The sequence below is a fragment of the Molothrus aeneus genome, chromosome Z (assembly GCF_037042795.1).
Source record: "Molothrus aeneus isolate 106 chromosome Z, BPBGC_Maene_1.0, whole genome shotgun sequence".
Classification (NCBI taxonomy): domain Eukaryota; kingdom Metazoa; phylum Chordata; class Aves; order Passeriformes; family Icteridae; genus Molothrus; species Molothrus aeneus.
Window position 1 is genome coordinate 44,886,877 of NC_089680.1, and position 17,241 is coordinate 44,904,117.

General features: G+C 37.9%; 1 protein-coding gene across 2 annotated transcripts in view; it reads right to left on the minus strand.

The window, feature by feature from the left end:
* LINGO2 (leucine rich repeat and Ig domain containing 2) overlaps positions 1-17,241 on the minus strand; it is a 490,090-nt gene that overhangs the window by 169,328 nt on the left and 303,521 nt on the right. For both annotated transcript variants that reach the window (XM_066568679.1, XM_066568677.1), the window contains 2 exons: positions 10,929-10,971; positions 863-1,019 (listed from right to left, as the gene is read on the minus strand). The gene's annotated coding sequence lies outside the window, so the exon portion shown is untranslated. The remainder of the gene's footprint in view (positions 1-862; positions 1,020-10,928; positions 10,972-17,241) is intronic.

Consider the following 17,241-nt stretch of genomic DNA (forward strand, 5'->3'; position numbering starts at 1 on the left):
TCAGCAGTATCTACTGCTGCCCTAGACATACTTCAGGACAGTTTTGACTAGATCTGGTAAATAATATATCAATTCTTTATTCTTTACCAAGGAGTAAATCACCCATAAGCTGGAAGCATCTTAGTTTAACACATTGTCTTGATTCTTAGATTTAGTTTGTACCAGAGTGCCATGATCGTGAATAGTTTTCAAGGTTTTTACTTGAAAAGATAAAAGCTACAGCAACATACAGAAAAAAAGATACAAAACTGTTCTTGATCTTCCCCCTGCCTTGTGAAACATCCATCAAAATCAGATAAGACAGACTGACTTTTGGTAATGTTTTAGTGCATCCTTACCACATTGCCTTATCTTAAGTCAATTGGTTTCTGCAGGTTATTCTAAGAAATGAGATGGATTGTTTAAACAGGAGTCTTAGAGATGAAAGACATTTCTCAGCATCTAATAATAAACCAAATATTATGGTAAAATAAACAGAAAATCAGCCCTAAAATTCATACATCTAACAATGTTTTAATAAAATAACATATATAGATGACACTAAACTCTGTTAACTGAATTATTTGCATTTTTTTTATTGCTCTCATAGTTGTTATATGCTATTGGGTGTAGAAATTCTTCTTGCTATCACAATGTAAGGAAATAACTCTGTCTCCTTTTGTCAAAAATTTTTTTCTCTAAAGAAAACAGTTTACTGTACAAAATAAAGAGCTGCTCAGAATAAAAAGTATGAAAGTCATTTGCAATTGTGATTGTGAAATAGATTTTTTTTGCACAGAGGGAGCACTGAGATAGAACTTGCAATTGAAAAAACCTGAAAACTGACAATAAAAAAACCCAAAACCTATTTCAATAATCTTACCTGTTTAATTCTCTTAAAAGTTCAACACTTCTTCTTCACCCCACAAATCTTTAAGCCACTGGGTGAAGTCAAAATACAGCACTTGATCATAATAATCCCAGCCTCTCATGGACAACAGCATCTCTCATGGCACCACACTCATAACGCTTGAAAACACCTGGAAAATGCAGATATTCTTACATTTTTATAGAAATATACTCAACCATGTCTTAATATAAGGAAATACAAGGACTTTATCAATGACTACATTATAAAGGAGTATAAAACCATCAATATCACTTGGTGAACAAGATGGGGACTGAGAAGTGCATGTTCCAGAAAACATATTTTAGCTGAGTATATGCAATTCTGTTGCACTTATTGATCCATTAAAACTCTCAGGAATTAGAAATCGTATTTATCTTTTTTTTAAAAAATCGCAGATTTTCAGACATAGACTTGTAAGTCCTTTCTCATTTGAATTTCAAAATTAGTATCTTCTTCTGAACAAAACAGAATCTTATTTGAGAAAGGTCATGGAAATATTTCAGTACAATTGTAGTTAGTTGTTCCATGAGAGCTTTGCTGAGTACTATTTTGTTGAGTATCTTTAATGGAAAATTGTACCATCCAACTGGATGATGCAATGCAAACTGATAGCAATAGTAGGCTCTTTTTACTAAGCAAAACAAGTAATCAGGTGGTATATTGAAAGATGGTTGCAACATTAATCTTCTCTTCTTCTGTATAGTTGCAATATTTCTTGAAAAAATTTGCTACCATTTAGAAGTACCTGCCAGTAATTCACAGAATCACAGACTCACTTCTGCTCAAGGAACTAATGAGGAATGTCCCTGGAAAAGTGCTTTTCAAGTCACTGGAGTCAGTCAATACTGGACACCTTTTGAGCACCACCTCCAAAGGGCACAGTAACAGGCAATTCCAAAGTGTCAGAAGTCAAGCAAGCAGGACAAAAGGCCAGCCTGCCTGTCAGGGATCTGCTTTTGAAGATAAGGCAAAAAAGGAAGGTGTAAGTGGGAGCAACATCAGGTAGTGTGGGAGGAATACAGAAATGCTGCTTACCACTTTAGGGAAAAAATTCATTCAAAAATAGTTCATAGAGCTGGTTGATTTCTTTGCAAAGCCTCTCTTGATGATTTTTTGAATGGTCTTGGGAATCTGCAGAGGTCCCAGCTGACAAGAAGCTGAGGAACGTTGTTCTAATCTTTAAAAAGGGCCAGAAGAATGAGACTGGAAAATGCAGGCTTGTCAATCTCACTTGACTCCCTGGTAAGGTTATAGAGAAGACTATTCTGGGGGATACTGAAAAACTAAATGGAACCTGAATGACAGCACAGTCACCAGCATGGCTTCTTGAGGGGAAAGTCCTGCTTGTCAAACCTTTCTTCTTTTTATGACAAGGTAACCCACCTAGCTCATCAAGGGAAGCTAGTTTTGTAATCATTTTGCATTTCAGTAAAGCTTTTGATACTGTGTCTCACAGAAAACTTCTGGACAAAATAGCCAGCACACAGCTGGATAAACACATCATGAGATAGGTGAGCAATCACAAGTCTGTGTGTCTTGCTTACAGGTCAGGCACAAAGGATCACAGTGAATGGGGTGACATCAGACTGAGGAACTGTCATTGGGTGCCTTCCACAGGGCTCCATCCTCAGTCCTGTGCTCTTCAACATCTTCATTAGCTATGTGGACACAGGACTAGAAGGGATTCTAAGTAAGTTTGCAGTTGATACAAAATTGGGAGAGACTGATGACTCTCCCTAAGTCAGGGAGACCCTGCAGAGAGACTTGGACAAATAAGACTGCTGGGCAATCATCCCAAATATGAAGTTCAACAAGGGCAACTGCCAGATTCTGATGGCACTGGGTAATCATGGGTTTATGTACACGCTAGGGAATGAGATACTGGAAAGCAGTGCCATGGCAAGGGACCTGGGAGTCCTGGTCAGTGGCAAGTTGAACATGTGTCAGCAGTGCCCCGGCAGCCAGGAGGGTCACTTGTGTCCTGGGGATGTCAGAAACAGCATCATCAGTGAGGCTCTGCTCTGCACTGGGGTGGCGTCACCTCGAGTGCTGGGAGCACCTTTGGGTGCCACAGTGTAAGAAAGATGTAAAGCCATTACAGAGTGTCCAAAGGAGGTCAAAAAAGATGGTGAAGGGCCTTGAGGTGAAGACATATGAGGAGTGTCTGAAGTCACTTGGCCTGTTCAGCCTGGAGGAGACTGAGGAGAGAGCTCATTGCAATTACAACTTTCTCATGAGGGGAAGAGGAGCAGCAGACACTGATCTCTTCTCTGTGGTGAGCAGTGACAGGACACAAGAGAATGTCCTGAAGTTGTGTCAGGAGAGGTTCAGGTTGGCTATCAGGAAGATGTTTTCACTCCGAGGGTATTTGGGCACTGGAGCAGGGACCTCAGAGAAGTTGATCAGACAGAGTTCGAAAGCTTTTGGACAATTCTTTCAGGAACAAGGTGTGACTCTTGTGTATGCCCTATGCAGGGCCAGGAGTTGGACTTTGACAATCCTCGTGGGTCCCTTCCACCTTGGTATATTCTGTTATTTTTGGATTTATGTTGGAAGAGACCTCTAAGATCATAGAGACCAACCTGTGATTGATCTAGACCGTACAACCAAGTGCCATGTCCAGTCATTTCTAGAATACCTGCAGGAATGGTGTCTCCACCACCACCTCAGGCAGTCAGTTCAAATGCTCACTAACCCCTTCCATGATATCAAACCCCAACCTTACCAGGAGCTATTCAAGGCTACATTCTCTTGTTTTGTCACTGGTTTTCTGGGATAAGAAACCTGTCACTGGTTTTCTAGCCAAGCCCTATCTTTCCACTATCTCCTTTCATATACTTGTAAAGAATTATAAGGTCTCTCTTGAGCTTTCATTTCTCTGGGGTAAACAACCCCTACTCTCTCAGACACTTCTCATATGACTTAGAAATCAAGTGGACATTTCTGCTATGTTCTAGCTGGTTTTTTTTCAGAGTTTAAACTACAGTGCACCTACCTCTTTCACTAAAAAGATGAATAATTTAGATAAGTTTACTTAATAAAGCTGTTTTACCATCTGTTCTCTGTCACTGAAATGTTTGGACTAATGAACAGATATCATGGAAAATACCAAATGGCCCTCAGATAAGGTAAGTTCATCCAGGTGATACACTGATCTATGCTTTCCTTAAGAGCCCCAAATTGTTATTTCAGTCCTTGTTGAAATTTAAAGAGCACTGCTCCTAAACATCTCAAAAGTTCTGTACGTTCCCCTTCCACAAGTGTTGCATATGGCTTTTAATAGAGAGAAGGAAAACATATGTACAGAGGTGTTAGTTCCATGCATATGTACGTATGATAAAAAGAAAATATTCTATCTGCATTGAGAAACGCCTGAAAGAAAATTACAGTAAAATTAGTTTTGTAAATGTTTCAAAAGTTAAAAAATAATATGGCTTCTAAACAAATTAAAGCCTTCAGCCTACATTTAACCTGCAGCAACTGAAGTAAAATGAATGAATCAAAGGACAAACTGTTGTTCAGCCTTCATCAGGCTTTGCCCAGTTTGGAAGTGAGAGTTCAGTGCATCTGAAGCATGATGCATTTCCATGAAAAACAAAGTTCCAAGCCTAAAAAATTTATCATCCATGACTTCAAATGGAAGAGTAACCATATCCATTGTTTTAGGATTGTACTGGACTAAATGACCAGAAATTACAGTATTATTTTCATCATACACTAGGCGAGATGAATGCAGGAAAAGATAAAGATTAGTGGAACATACTTTAAAAATCAACTGAATATGTTGCATTGAGGTGCTAATGGGTTTTTTTTTATCTAATCCAGTGCATATAGATCAGTCACTGATTGATGCCTGGGTCTCCATTACCAAACACAGAACAGAATTTTACTGAAATTGAGGAATGAATGCACTAATATTCACACTATCATAATAAATCTACTGTGGAACTCAAAATAAATGGGAAAGGATTCTTTATCTTTGCTTGTAATTTCCATCATAACACCTCCTGTAGAGCAGCAAGAAATTTTTCTCCAAAAGCATAATATCACAGATACCTAAAGGAGTATAAAAAAAAGTAAAGATTTTATGACCATCTTCCAGAAATGCACAGGAAAATTTTATTAAATTATTGTCATAAAATCTTCAGAATATGTTGGACTGTGTATGTTCAAAGTTAAATACTCCAAATATTTTTTAAAACTCTGTGATATTTCTGCATCTTACAGGAAAGAAATTAACTAAGATTTCAGATTTGGATACATCCAAACTATATGATCAACTTTGATCTTTAATGTAAGTGACAAAGGCAGAAGGTAATACGAGGGATAAAGTTTCTCCAGAAACTAGAATTTGATAATAACATACACAGGGGACATTCTTGAGTCAGAAAAGGAGAAACTGGGCTGAAATGGTCAAAATGAGAACTGATGCCTGACCTTAACCATTTACTTCTCTAAAGTGATAGCATGGAAAATAACAAATTTTCAGTTCCCTTGAAATTGCAAGATAAAGCTTAAAACTAACAGTCAATTAGATAAAAGAATGTGAAAGTAGACACACAGGATGGTAAATGTAGCTGGAATCAGTGGATAAACACACAATGAGGAACTTAAGTGATTTTTGTGGCAAACTTCTGTAACAAAAAAGAACAGTGCATGTCCTAAGAATAGTGTAAGGCAGGGCCACTTACAGTTTTGGGGGCTGTCAGTGAGTACAACCACCAGAAACTCCTTTACATGACCCTCTAAGACCACAAAAGGAGTTCCAGTAAAAGGGATGAGGTATATAAGTTAGTGCTAGGAAAAGTTATATTTATCTATTAGCTAGGAAGTATGTTGCAATGAGTAGAGGAAAATCCTCCAAATGTGTCCAACATTGTAATAAAGAACATCTGCTTTCTAATACCTCAAATTGTGTTAGAAAGTTTATTCTCCAGCCGATTTCGGTGTCAAAAGAAAACTGCTTAAAATTAGAATCATCTAGAGCAGAAAAAGTAGATAGGAATGGTGTTTAACCCCGTGAGGGTAGGTATTTGTCTCTAAATACCAATAGATGGAGCAGCAGGCAAAATTTCCACTAGTGCGCTAACCCAAACCCACACACCTGTGCTAACAAATGGGGATCACCTGTTAGTTCAGGACACCACAAAGGAAGATTCCTTCTTCAGAAAGGCCCAAAGCCATCCTTCACTGGATTGGAGGGTGAAACGAGGGAAGAGAAAGACAAAGAATAGGGACTGTTTGCTAGACAAGCATTGGCTGAGAGGTATGAAAAGATTTCAAGGATAAAACTCAAATATGTGGCCACAGGTAACTTTGCAAGATCTCCTATAAATAATTAAGCTCTGAAGACAGAGCATTAAAAAAAAAAAAAGTGAAGGAAAAGGTATGTTTGATCCCCTGCTTTGCTCGTTTTGGCTGGGATGGGATTAGTTTTCTCCCTATTAATTAGTATGGGGTTCTGCTTGCATTTGTTCTGGAAACCGTACTGATAACAAAGGCATATTTTTGCTACTGCTGAGCAGTGCTATGACAGACACAAGGTCTTTGTTTCTCCTCACCTATGCCACCAGTGAGGAGGTTGAGGGCTGCACAAAAAGTTGGGAGGTGACACAGCTGAGACAGCTGACCCCAAATGACCCAAGGGATATCCCATACCACATGGCATCAGGCTCAGCATATAAAGTTGGAGGGAAAAGAGGAAAGGGAGGGGAGATTTGGAGAAATGGCATTTGTCTGCCTAATTCTAGATTAGGCATAGTGGAGCCCTGCTGTCCTGAAGATGGCTGAACAGCTGCCTGTGGATGGGAAGTAGTGAATGATTACCTTGTTTTCCTTTGGTTTACCTATTGAACTGTCATTATCTTAATCCACAAAAGGTCACTCATTTTTACCCTTCAGGAGGGAGTGAAGGAGTGGCTATATAAGGAGGGGCTTAGTTGCCAGCCAGGGTTACACTGACACCTGATAAATTATGTTTCATAGGTCAGATCCACCATAAAAATCAACAAAGCAAGAAGATACCAACATAAATAAATTAGGAGCTGAGGTCTGTAGAGAAATCCGAGGAAGAAATATTGAGCAATAAAGAGAAACAATGTCATGAGAATTTAGGAGGATTTATATGAATTAATTAAGAATCAACACAAAGTGGGGAAGCAGGGAAACAAAAGAGCAAACTACCTGTGATTTCCCTGGTGTGTATAGTGTCTGATATTTCCAGAAAAAACAACTCACCTAGCACAGGACTCAAATTTTGTGTTCATATCCCAGATACAATGTTATACCTTGACTACTCAATGAATTTTAATTTTTCAGAAAAGGAAAGGCTGAACAATGATAACATCCACTGCTTGCCAGCAATTTTTGAATCAGAATCCATGGCAGAGCTTTAGATCAGGAGAGCTCATAAATGGAATTTAGATCACTGTGAACAGCAAAAGCAAAAAAAAATATTTAGGAATTAGATTTCTTGTCATCTTCTGAAGAGTTCTTTCAGCAGACCCACTTTTGTTTACTGTCACTTTTTTCCTTACTTTTTAGGGGAAAAGATGATGGACTTTCAAGGAACACATCTGCGAGGCTCAGGGGTGTTCAACCACCACATACAGAAGTTAAGAAGAGTTTGCCTTCAGTAATTTGAAGATGATACAAACCAGGAAGGAGTGGTTGATATATCAGACCGATCTACTGCCTGTTTGAGAGCATTAACAGGCTGGAGTAATGCATGAACAGGAGCTTCATGCAGTTCAGTAAATGAAAATGCAAACCCCTATGTCTGGGGAGGAAGGACACTTCCAGCATAAGTTCATGCTGGGCGGTGACTGGCTGGAAACCAGATCTGCAGAGAAGAATTTGGAGTTCCTGGGAGACAAGCTGACCATGCTGCAGCATGTTACCTTTGCAGCAAAGAGGGTCTGCATTAGCAGAAGTGTTGCTTGCAGATCAAGGCATCTGGTCCTTCCCCTCTGCTTTACATCTGGTGAGACAGACTGAGGGGACTGTGCACAGCTCTGCTCTCTACGAAACAAATGACATGAACACACTAGAGCAACTTCAGCACAGGGCCACAGAGATAGTGGACCAAAGCTTGTCTTATGTGAGTAGTGGATGACAGTGGCTGGGACTCTCCAGCATGGAGAAAAAGGACTTGGGGGAATCTTATCAATGTGCACAAATATATATCTGGAGTGACTGAAGAAGATGAAGTTAAACTCTGCACTAATGCCAAGTGGCGAGACAAGAGACAACCACAAACTGAAATAAATGAAGTTCTGTCTAAACATTAAGGAAAGAATTTCTGCTGTGATGCTCTTTGAACACGAGAGTAGGTTCCCCAGGAGACTGTGAGGTTGTCATCCTTGGAGAGACTCAAAATCTGACTGTACATTATCCTATCTACTCTAGATGACTCTGCTGTGAGCAGAGGCTCTGAACTAGGCTATCTCCAGAGATGCTTAGCACCCTCATCCATTCTGTGATTCCATGAAGTCTTGTAAAATGGTTGAAAGAATGAAAAAATCATCACAACTTCTGTTTCCTTCACAGTACTTTGAGATGCATCAGTGTAAACTCTGTTATAATAACATATTCTTTTACAACAGCAAAAAAAGAGAAGGTTAGTTTTGTCTTTACTCTGTTAAGATAGTGGGTTTCATGCAAGAATATTAGCTCTGACTTTTGAAGTCATGGATATTCAAAAAAACTGGAATTTAAATAAAGAATCTGCACAAGAAGGACAATGCCACTATATCTAACCCCCAAGAACCCCATTTAAATAGACAGGTTTAATATTTAACATCAATTTCATCCTCTACTTGTTCATTTTTACCATAACTGCATTCCAATTTTTGAAAGTGAACTGAGGTAATACTGGAGACACAGTAAGGGTAAAGTCTGGAGAATACTTTTAAAAGCATCTTCCCACAGAACAAAAGCCTAATAGTGTTCTACTTAGTAGGGGCTAGTAAATTCAAACAAGCAAGGCATGCAAAATAAGCCTATACATTCTGTTGCATTTCCACCATCATGGAAACAAAATAAATGGCTATGTTTTGCATTTCCTTTGTTTAGGGATGTTTTATTGAAGCAGAATCCAATTTCTGCATATGAAAAACTTAATGATATTACTGGTGACAGCACTCTGCTATTTCTTTATACCTTGGGAGCTTAGATTCTGTGATGGCCTGAAATTCCACTCAGGTTTGAGAATTGTACTGCTAATTGCACTATTAGCATTTTGCTGGTCTTGCTTAGCAATTTCATGACTGTGCCTAGGTCTCAAAGAAGAAAGAAATGGGAAATGTGGATAACTGCTCTTTGGCTTGTTCTTTATAAACTCCAGGGAGATATTAATCTCTCACTCTATTTTTTTATCATAATTTTTTTAATAGTGCTAATGGAAAAAGAGGGCACCATAGTAGGAGTTTCATGCTGCATCTGACAGTATAAATGTTATGGACCATTAATTGACCCAAGGGTTTAACACTTAAATTAAGAGTGCAGACAAAGGGTAGAGAAAAAGAGCTGGCTGAGAGAAAAGAACATGGATGCAATATAATATCAGTTCTGAAGACTTGCTTTAAATGTTTGTTCTGAATTTTGAGACCTTTCAGTGGGTTTGTGACAGAGTGATTTCAGAGGTAGCACAGCAACAAAACAAAGAAGAAAGGTGAAAGGTGCTTGGAACAAAGAATGGGAACTTTCAGAATAGAAAGTATTGTGAAGGTGCTATCAGAATCTCTTAAAGATTTGGAGGTTGTTTTGGAGCTATAGTGTACAGTGAAACAAAAGCCAATGTAAAAAATACCTCAACCATAATTCAGCAACATCCTGGATCCCAGAAAAAGGACCAGTTTGTTTTCAAGGGCATTCAAAGGATATTAAAAATTTTCATTGTTCTATAACACAAGTGTAATCAGCCTGGAGCAGAAAAAAAAGTGGAGAGAAGGAGGGAGGAAGAAAGGATGTGGCAGAAGGAAGTGGTGGAAGGAAGTCACGGAAGGAAGGAAGGGCACTAAATCACTGCTGCATTTAAACTCCAGTTGGCAACTAAATACTCTCTTCCCTTCCCTTCCCTTCCCTTCCCTTCCCTTCCCTTCCCTTCCCTTCCCTTCCCTTCCCTTCCCTTCCCTTCCCTTCCCTTCCCTTCCCTTCCCTTCCCTTCCCTTCCCTTCCCTTCCCTTCCCTTCCCTTCCCTTCCCTTCCCTTCCCTTCCCTTCCCTTCCCTTCCCTTCCCTTCCCTTCCCTTCCCTTCCCTTCCCTTCCCTTCCCTTCCCTTCCCTTCCCTTCCCTTCCCTGAACTTCCCTGAACTTCCCTGAACTTCCCTTCCCTGAACTTCCCTGAACTTCCCTTCCCTTCCCTGAACTTCCCTTCCCTTCCCTTCCCTTCCCTTCCCTGAACTTCCCTTCCCTTCCCTTCCCTGAACTTCCCTTCCCTGAACTTCCCTTCCCTTCCCTGAACTTCCCTTCCCTTCCCTTCCCTTCCCTGAACTTCCCTTCCCTTCCCTTCCCTGAACTTCCCTTCCCTGAACTTCCCTTCCCTGAACTTCCCTTCCTTGAACTCTTTTCCTTTTCACCCTCTATTCCTATCCACAGTGCTTCACTTATTTTATAAAAAAATGGAAAGATGATGTTCTCAAATAATGAGTTACAGGAACAGGACTTTTGATACACAGTCAATCAAAATGAAGGCTCAGTAAAGAAAAGTTCAATATAATCATGCAGAGATTGTATTTTTCTTTTTCAGACTTCATGATTTACAAATGTAAGCCACAAAACACGATAAAACTTCTCAAAACTTTTTAAAGCTATTTCATCCATTTAAGAATGATGACATATATGACCTGCGACCCACTTGCCAGGCAAAAGAAGAAAAAATACATACATCCCACCTTTTCCATACAGAGAAAAAAATTCATAGCATTTGCAAATGTAAGACTAAACCAATTTAATTTTTAACTGTCTTGCAACATATACACAAACAGCAATAGAAGGCATACGCATATTGAGTTGTTTTACTATGGAAATCATAACATACCTTAAGACTTAGAGGGTCCAAGTCCTGGAGACAATCACAGCACCTTTGAAAAGAAAATTCCTCCGTTAAAACTATTGAAACTAATTTAGTTTAGGATAAAAGTCATTGTCCTCTGAAAGCTTTTGTTTATCATGGTTTTCAAACTCCTTTATTACCTAGCAGCCTGCTCCTGTCTGATTTCCAGCTACCTTCAAGAGATGAGTGCAATTTGTTCAGTCCCTCAGTTCCTTTTTTGAGTTTCCCAAGAAGTTTCACTGTACTATCCAGTCTTCCTCAGTCCAGCCTCCCTTCCTGGATTCACATTCATTCTGTATTACGAAGCCTAGCAAGAAACCTTTCTAAAGCAACTATTTTATGAAGTAGGTATCAACTATATTTTGTAGTCCCTCTGCAGCACCGTTTACTGCAGCAGCAGTTAACCAACAAACTGTTAAAGAATAAATACTAATCTCTCAGGTGACAGAAAGAAAATACCTAGCACCAACTTCTTACTCAGCTTTTCTGTAATGAAGGAGAATGTAATGACTGGACCTTTGGTTTACCAGTGTCAGCACATTGGACAAAGCATTATAGGCGCAGCACTGGGAACAGTTTATTTTGCCAAGGAACAACTTGATAAGCCTTTTCTCATCCTAACTTTTGTTTTGCACATGTTAGGTGAATGTCATCACACATGCTCATACTCTGTTGTATACTTGGAACATATCCTTTGCTCCTCTATCTGTGCAGTGATTTCAGAAAAATAATAAAAATTATTTTATATAAGTATCTTACCCCTTGAGTTCAAGATATCAAAGCCCCATTGACTAACAGATGATGCCAGCATATTTTTTTCTGAGAGAAGATACTTCTGTGGTAGTGTGTCCTTGCCATCCCTTGTTCTACCCTAGATATATATTTATAAACATATACTTATATTACTGTAGATCTATACAGACTTGCATATGTATGTATATAGCATTGGCACATATTTTTTTAAATATTGCCTGAAAATATTTGTTTATCCCTCATCCCTTTGAAAATGTCTTCATAAAATATCAAACTTGCCATATCCAATTTTCTGTAAGTGTGAATTTACCTTCCACCCTTGAAATATGATAAAGCTATAGTCCAAGTACTCTACTGTTACTGTATTACAGTATTACTCTACTCTGTATTACAGAGCTTGCCTTATTATGATATAGATAGTAGAAACATCCTATTCACCCAAATTTCACAGCTTGATATGTTTTAGAGCAAAATATACAGTTGTATGGGGATGATCCAAGACATTTCCATTATGTTCATATCACTAAATGGTCTCCGTAAAAGCAATCCCAATGGTGTAAGACTCAGAGTAACCTTGTCTCTAAAGCAGTTGTTTTATTGGCTAGCATAAGTAGCTCACCTTTAACAACATGTTCTGTGTCTTATTAGAGATAAGTTCTGATATTTTGGTGTACCAAAATTATAGTTTTCTCATTAACTATATATTTGTGTGTACAGATAAACATACCAGCAATTTACTTAACTTTAAAGACACTGAAACTCCTGACAAATATTTTCAATTGCATTAACCTGCATATAAAAAAAGTAAATTTACTTTTTTTTACTCTAAAAGTAAATACTTATCTTTAGATAAGTATTGTTGCAGAAAAATAAAATTAAAAAAATACAAAATGAAACAGCAACCACCCAAAGTTAAAATTTACTTATTTGAATCAATTGTCTCAAAAATGAACCTCAAAGAAATGCATTAAATTCAAGGAAACAGATCTTCCTTCTAACTGGAATGATTCAGATAAACACACTGATGTTTGAAACAGTATGAAAAAATTCCCTCCAGCTATGAAAAAAAGCACTTGAAGAATATAAGTTTTTAGCTGTAAATTTGAACTTAATAGAATACATTAATTTATCACATTGTAAACAATGGATTATCATAAGGATTATCAAGTTTATTCTATCAAAGCTTTCTTTCTGCGGTACATATGACAGGATTCTGATTTTAAGTGAGTATTCCCAAACAGCTCTTCTGCTAATGTTCTGTTCAAAAATCCCACAACTCTTATTTCATGATACTATCTACAAAATGCTTTTCAATCATTCAGTTTGAAATGGTGGTTCAGACTTCAGCTGATGTAACAGCTAATGTTAAAAATTATTGTCAACTTGGTTTGTACTTTGCCAAATTCAATACAGAAAAAGATTACCAATGACCTCACAGGTCCTGATCCTCCAATTACTGTATTTTTGACAATGATATATTTCTTGGATTGTTGACAAAACAACATTGAAGCCAAGACTATTAGCTCCATTAATCACTGATGAGAAAGTACCTTACATTCTTCAGTGATGACTACCCTACATTTCACTAAGGAACAGTACTTGTTGAAATGTACATATATTCTGAAACATTTATTTGATTAAAAAAACCCCACAATTTTCATATGCTTAGAACAATCTCACAAGAGACCAACATACTTCATGTACCTAGTCAATTTATTTCATCTCAAGAACTAATTAATTCACTCTCTGGCACAGTTTGTTCAAATGCAAAAATAGAAATCCTGATTTGTAAAACAAAAAGATACATATATCAACACATCAGGTGGTGGGATTAGTTTACTCCAAGGAGCAATGAGCTATGGACTGGATTTTCTTTTGTCTGCTAGTTATGATTGAATAGCTCTTAGAAACAAAATTATGCCAGTGATGGAATTGAGACATTGAGCTTTGCATCAATGACAGAACCAGATGGAGTGTGATGAATCATAAAGTATCAAAAGTATGATGGTTCAGTTGGTGAAGGATTTACAGCCTATGGTGTTAGGTAGAAATTTCTCTCAAGGGCTGTCATGTTATAGTTCTAGTGCTCCCAGATTTCAAAGAAGCCCTCATTCTCTGCTGAAAGAGCAGCTTTTGCCACAGTTGCCATTTTGCTGATCCTGTGAAAATCTGGAAAGAGTAATCAAGTTAAGGGGCTTGTGTGCATACACAGTAGAGTGAAGGGGAAAATCAAACTGTAGCTGCTAAAACTTGGTAATTTGTGACCAAAAGATGATGTGGCATGGAGGACAAGAAGGTCCAACTGCAGAAGAGGTTGAACAGTTTGGACAGAATAGGAGTGACAGGACAGAAGGACTCTCTATAAGGGAGTGCAGTTTCCCTTGGAAGGAGGTACATTGCAGAGTTGTCTTGCAACAATCCATCACTCATGGACATAAGTGCTCAAAGGCCGAAGGCCACCATCAGGCAGCAGAACTGTGATGGAGAATGGATCCAATATTGAGTTAATGTTCATGGGATTGGTACCAATGAATGTGTACATAAGGAATCAACTCCTGATGCACCTCTGCATACACCAGGAAGAATAGCTTATGGTGATACGACTGCCCAGTGCACTGTACATTAAATCTTCTGCATTAAAGCACAAGCCAGTGTTTAATTCAGCTCAAGGCATACAGTAAAATTTTCCCAACCGGAGACTTGTGAATTAGTGGTTGAAAATATGCAGATTATTCCTGCACAATTGACTGGACCATAAACATGGTATTTCCACACAAAGGATGGGTTTATCTCACTCACAGTTATAATATAAAACTATTTTTAATGTGATGATGAAGCTCTTGGAAGTTTCAGGTACACTACAGATCCCTACTGGGGTATTCTGTGAATATTTATTAAACATGTTTATTTTGGATTAAATTTTCTCATATAAAATCAAAATATATTGTGTACTCAGGTAAGTACTTTTAATGCATCCTATTGTATGAACCAGAAGGACAATATTAATTTCTCTTAATATAATCTATAGACCTTGCTATCTACACTGAAAATAAGGGAGAATCACCCAGCCTGCAATAGTCAGCTGAGTGAGCTATAAAAATAAATTTCCTTATCTAAAAACAATTAGGAATGTAATATTGAAGGCACAGTTCTCACAATAACTGACGTAATTACTAAGCTTGTTCTGTATCTGATAGACAAAGACTTTGAAAGGAAATTAAATCACTGATTTCTTGTCCTAGAGTTAGATGCCAAATGAGATAATATAATTACAGATGAATGAATTTTTATCCTAATTTTATAACCTAAATAATATCTAGCACACACATTGCAAAAGCAAGGAAAATCAGAAAATTTAGCATTTATTTCAAGGAATAACAGTGGATATTCACTTTGAGCATACAAAGACTGGTGCTGTCTTGCAGCTACAGGGCAATGAAAATTATTCAGCCCCACAGGAAAATTTCTCACGAAGTTAAGCATGCATCATCAGGACTCTCTAACAGGAATTAACATCACAACCACAGAAGGAATTCACTGATGGCAGAATGTGCTTAGGAAGGCACATAATCAGCAGATTTCCATGCTGGTCACATCACATCCCTTTTTATTCTGTCCTGCCTTAAATAGCATTGGCTTCTTTACCCATACAAAAGCCTCCATCATTTCTTCATTCTTAGTGGCATAGTCACATGCTTCACTGACAGCTGCTTCTTGTATTTTAAAAGACTTTTCAAGTGACAATCTGATTGTCATAGGAACACGTACATTTCCTGACATGAGGATGAGAACAATGTAACTAACCTGTTGCTACTAAATGGAATAAAAAATTGCTATGTTCCTCCACCTCCTCTACCACCAAAAAATTCCATCTTTCACTAAGAAAATTGAGTCTGCATAGTCTTTGATATGCTATAGATTGATTTCTGCTGAGTTAATCATAGCATTAATACTTAAAAGCCAAAACTTACCTTAGTGCTGGCAACTTTGTATTTAAATCAAGGTTATGGTAAATAAGAGTAATGAACCTCATAGAACTGAAAAAGCATCCAAAATAGTAGCAGAAAAGCAAGGTCAAGTCCGTCAAAACAACAGTAGAACTTTTGAAATTCATGACTTTATCAGAACAGGATATGCCACTGTGAACAATTTCAGTTCTATGGAAATTTTTTGAGAGGACAGTGATGGAAATTTTGCCTAATTTCTACTAAAATTTGTTTGGGTCATAGCCACAAAACAATACCTGAGGACCAAAGGAGGAGCAGAACCAATTTCTCTTGTGCTGTCTATATTGCGCTTTGGGTTATCACGTCTTTAATAAAATGCCAGTGCAGGCATAGCAGTGCATTTCAGCCACTAGACAGCAATACATTCAGGAAGGATAAAGGCCTTTTGTGCACGCAGGTGTCCCTTACAGGCAATAAGCTTTAGCTCTTCATGGAAAGACACCGGATTGTGCAGCAAAGTGTGAGAGGTAAGGTCTGTGCTTGTGTGAAGGAGCTGCACTAGGTAGAAGATGCTCACAGTGCCACAGCCAAGATCACATTGCTACAGTCAGGTTTGCACAATGCTCTGTAGTGGAAACTGTTTTCTTACAGCATCTGTTCTTTTCTTATATTTTATCTTTTAAATAAAGTAAAATCCAAACCAATTTATTAAACCTTTTCTTCATGCGATATTGTAGACAACACAAGGCCATAATAAACGTCATCCACTATAAAGCTTTTTCATAACACTTTTCAGCTAACCTATTTTTGAGAATATTTTTACCAGAATAATTTAACTGTAATTGGAAACATGTCATTGAACCAGGAATTTGAAGGAGGGCAACAAATAAACTTCCATAAGCTGTAGTATCCTGCACATCCTAAAATGGAACAAGTAAAGACCAGAAACTAGAAAATAAGCGTGCCAAAAATGCAGTTAAGAAAAAGGTTTTTTGAAGTGGTAAGTTGCTACAATTCCCTACTGACCTTCAATTTACACATTCTGCTAACACGTCATACTAGGCCAGTTTAAACTATTCAAAAGGAATCCACTGTACCTTTCTTGCCTCCTTTAACATTATCCCAGAATTCAAGTAGTCTATTTGTACGGGCTGGCTGCTGTGATGGGAAGTAAAATCTGCTATTTATGTTGCAAACTAAAAGAGTGCCATAGCCATAGTAATACTCTCAAATGGAGATATTCCTGTTACTTACATATTTACATAATTTAAGAGATCAGTAAATCTTTGAAGAGCAGCTGTTTCTAGGATATCTTGTGATTCTGACTCTACAAGTGCTGTCAGAAATACATCCTGCTCAGTTGAACCAGAGCTTGATGCGCACCGACACATACTTTGAGATTGTAAGAACTACCAAAATTTAGAACCACTAAATGCTTTGTTGTCAGTATGAATCTTCTCACACTATGTTAAAAACCATAAGTAAATTGATGGATTAAGGTGCACCTGGCTTGAGAGTAAAGCAGGTTAAAGACAATGCCCCCCAGCAGCTGGATATGAGAACAGTTTCATCAGTGTGTATCAGCGGGGCTAATATTT